Genomic DNA, 4,344 nt, shown 5'->3' on the forward strand with positions numbered 1-4,344 from the left:
GGCCCTGCATCACATACTACCTTTTCTCCTTCAGCTTAAATCATCTTCACATAGCCTTGTCTTATGTCTTCAAATCTTCCTCTTCCTCCCTCTTACAAAGAAACTTATCATTACCCTTGCAGGACATTTGATCCTGTCCAAAGTGCCCATAAGAATTTGGTCCATGCCAAATGGTTTTAGACCAGGACCGAATATCAAGGACTTTTTGGCAGGGACCAAATATCATAGGGACGTTTTGGACAGGACCAAATGCCTGCTAACCACTGCATATTGAATGAGAGTGTCCCGAAAGGAGGAAGTCATCTGGCGGAAGTATCACAGTCTATAATCAAGCTCCCTCCAAATCCTTGGCTGACCCTTGAAAGACGTATATGTGGGTATTACATTTGAAAATTCAAGTAATTTGAAAAGTGGGGTGATTGAAAAACTGTGTGGAGATATAAACAGCTTCCTGTTGCTGGAATTCAGTCCTTTTGGGCTGTTGTAACACAGTACCATAGACTGAGCAACTGACAAACAACAGAGATTTATTTCTCACGGTTTTGGGGGCTGGAAGTTCAAGATCAGCGTCAAGTTCTGGTGAGGGCCCTCTTTCAGGTTGTAGACTGCTGACTTCTCATTGTGTTTTCACAGTGTGCTCTGTGGTGGAGGGCAGAGAGAAACAGCAAATTTTCTCGTGACTCTCATAAGGGCACAAATCCCATTCATGAGTGCTCCACTCTCATGACCTCATCTCATCTTAACCCTCAAGACCCCATCTCCTAATATGATCACATGGTGTTTCATCTGTGAATTCGTACAAACTTGAGGAGAACTGCTTGTGTGTCTTTGTGTTTATTTCATGAAAGGAGTACAGATAATTTTGTTTGACTTACTTAAAAATGGTATATAACAGTGACAACTTACTAGAGTTGTGTTTTTTTTTTCAAAGAGGAGGAAGAAAATCATTAAATAGAGAGTAAATTTAAGGCCTATAAAGGAGAATTTAACCAAATGTCTCTCAGATTATTTGGCAAATTATAAAATGATACACAGAACTGATAGGAAAGTTCTAGTGATTAATATCCCAGACACAAGTTTAAGTAAAACAATGAGGTCAGAAGCCAAATTGTGGGGCACTGTGTCAGAACCATCCAAGGACTTTGGCTTTGAAAGGATCTAGAAAGGGTGACAGAGTTAAGGGGAGACTTTTGTTGTTGCTGAAGACAAGGATTTTAAAAGCTGAAGAAAAGCAAGTAGAGACAGAGAGACAAAGAAAAACTAGATATGATAGAAAAATGGAACCACAAGAGAACTGGGAAGAGCTGATTATCAGGGAAAAAGTGGCAGGAATTTGTTTCAAGAGAAGGATGGAAATGTCTTCTAGAGCCTGTGTGGAGATAGCAGGGTGGAGGAGAGTTCTTTATATTAGACTGAGCGGGGGGTCACCTACATTTGCAAGCCTTGACCTAGTTTTTATCATTTTGAATAAGCCAATTCTATGTCTCAGTTTTCTCGGAGGTGAGAAAGCAGTTATGTTCCCCTGGGTGTTGTTTGGTGTATGAACTGCTCAGCACAGTGCCTGGTACCTGACAAGTTCTTAATAAGTGGCAGTCATTGATATCAGTGTAAATGTTTTAAGTTTATTTAATAAAAATGTGTTGCATATCTACTAGGTGCCAGGCTGTGTTTTAGGACCTGGGGACACAGGAACGGACATGCTGCCTCCTTAGAGAAGCTCTTTCTCTATAATCTCCTTATGTTCATTTGGCTTGGAATCCTGGCTCTGTGACCAACCAAGACGGGGATAGACTTGGATGCATAGATGTAGAGGTGAGAGGGAAGCAGAAATTCCTTCTTATCTCCCATAATCCTTCTTCATTCCATACAAGAGATGACAGATCATTTGGATTTATATGTTGACACTTATCACATCTTCATCTGGGCACCTTAGAAACTCCAAGACATCCTGGATTCTCAGAGAATACAACTGAAATAAGCCATCCAAATCTAAGGTAACCAGTGAAAGATGGGTGTAAAAGAGTCCCCCATCTCAGTCTTGGTGTCTGTTCAAGTTGTGTAGATTGTAAGTTGACTGTTGTGTGCTATGGACTGTAAAGGCTGACACGATGTGGAGCTTCATGTTGAAATAAATCTGCAACAACCAATGTGACACACATTTTAAAGTATGTGTATTGTTCAATAAGTTGCATGGTAATTTAGCATAAATTTTAATGTGTTCATATAAAAATAATAAGTATTATCTCAGTGTGCACAGACCAAGAATTTATGAGCCAAGCTTTAGAAAAGTGTGCACTAGAAGATAGAAGATGTTGAGGCCTCAGAAATCATACTAGCTGCCCCCTCTTCTTTACTAATTCTGTTTTGCAAGCTGGCTAGGTGTTCCCAATATCCAAAAGCACAAAATGACAGATTATAGGAACTCCCAGAAGAAAATAAAAATGGACAGATGCCCAGAGTTTATCGTGTCAGACAATCTCTCTGTCTAATAATTGAAGCCAAGTGAAATGAATGAAAAAACAAAATCTTCCCTAAAGAACATTTAAAGCCATAGTTAGGAGTGTCAGTGGGTGAACACAGAAGGTGTGGGTGGGCCAGTTAGTGGGACACAAATAACAGCATTATCAGTCTGTTACAATAGTGTAATGTAATTAGTTTGCATCTCTAACCTCAAGCGCCCAAGGGGGATTCAGTTAACTAGGAAATGTTTGGAATATGAGCACAGTGGACTATGATGAGATAATCAGAGGACATGGAAATATTTCTGAGAAATGGGCAGAAGAAAGGGAGAGGATGGTTTCCCAGAAGATGACTTAGTGTAACCAAGCAAGACCCTATTGTCATTGGTGACCACGTGGCATTTGTAACTGCTTAGCTGTGTAGTAATTTAAATGGCTTTTCTCATACTCTTGCCAGCCAGGGTTAGGCTGAAGAGGAGGGGGACTTGGGTGGTCTGCCCAGTCCCCTCGTGGTGCGGCATGTGGGGATCATGCTCAGTGCCCTGCTCCTGACCCCAGTGCCCTGCTTTTGCCCCCAGTCCCTCAGAAAAGGCAGTTGGGTGTTTTATGCACTTTATTGTTTATAATTCACTTTAACTTGCACACATCTGCAGTTATTTTTAGCCATTTGTGGTTTCTCTGTATTCTGTTGTTTGAGGTGCAGGTCTCAGCCTGCAGCAAGAGATCCCAGGTCTCAGCCTGCCTGAAATACAGGAAGCATTTATCAACCCAACTTTAAATTGTACACGGTTTTCTCTGGAGGTCTCTTCCATAGACTCCCTTCCTATGCACCCTTTGCTGTAGGCACAAGAACATTAGAAGAGTCCCAAAGCCAGAGGTGAACTTCTGCTGGTGAACCAGCAATGGGAAGGGGACCACTGCATCTGCAAAAACAAAAACCGCTTTGCAATAATTTGTTACCTGTACGTGATCTCTATGGAAACTAGCTGCACCCCTTGAACTCCTGAACTTTTATTATAAACCTCCCTGTCTTCTCTCCCCAGCAGGCTCACAGTCTTGGAAGCATTTAACCCACCGTGACCTCCTTCGCCTGGCAAAGAACTAAAGCTGCCTTTTCTACCTTATCCAAAACTCTGTCCTCGAGTCTTAATTCAGTAAGCGGGGTACAGAGGCGGGGTTTCAACAACATTAAGAGAATAACATTGAAAGGGTAAATAACAAAGAAAAATAAATTATTTTGAATTTTTGCTGGATACCAGTCCTGTTTCAGCGTGCTGAACACCTTTCTACCTATACGTATACTTACCATTGTCTTTAAGTATTAAGGCAAGGAAAAAGGCAAGGGAAAAACAGGTGTGTGTTTGAACAGGGGGTGGGTAGTGGTAAGCATTTATAGTAAGCTGGCTGAATTGGGCTGGACTTTTATTTTTAAAGAGTTTCCAGGTATGCTATAATTCAATTATTGGCCCGTAAATAGTTGTAGGGTTATGTGGGGTCGGGGACAGAGAAGAGTCTTGAGTTAATGCCTAGGCTAACTGTCTTTTCTTTTTGAGGGCTGTAATAGCAAGGGGTAACAGGCAGGTTTTGGAATCAGGTAGCCCTTGTTTAGAATCCTGGTTCATCTTTAAGCCTGAGTTATTTCATCTTAAAATGGGCAATAATAGAAATCTTTTTACAGAGTTATAATTATGACTAAAACAGATAATGCATGAAAAGTGTTCCTTATAGTGCTTAGAACATGATGACCTTCTATAAGTGTTCCATGTCATTATTTGTTGTTATTATGCGTCAGGGTTGTCAGAGGAGTTTGGATTGGGTGATCATAAGGACTATAGCTTCAAAGTGAATACAAGTAGACTAAGCAAGAAATCTACTGCTTTTTGGA

The sequence above is a fragment of the Camelus dromedarius genome, chromosome 12, assembly GCF_036321535.1.
Source record: "Camelus dromedarius isolate mCamDro1 chromosome 12, mCamDro1.pat, whole genome shotgun sequence".
NCBI lineage: Eukaryota > Metazoa > Chordata > Mammalia > Artiodactyla > Camelidae > Camelus > Camelus dromedarius.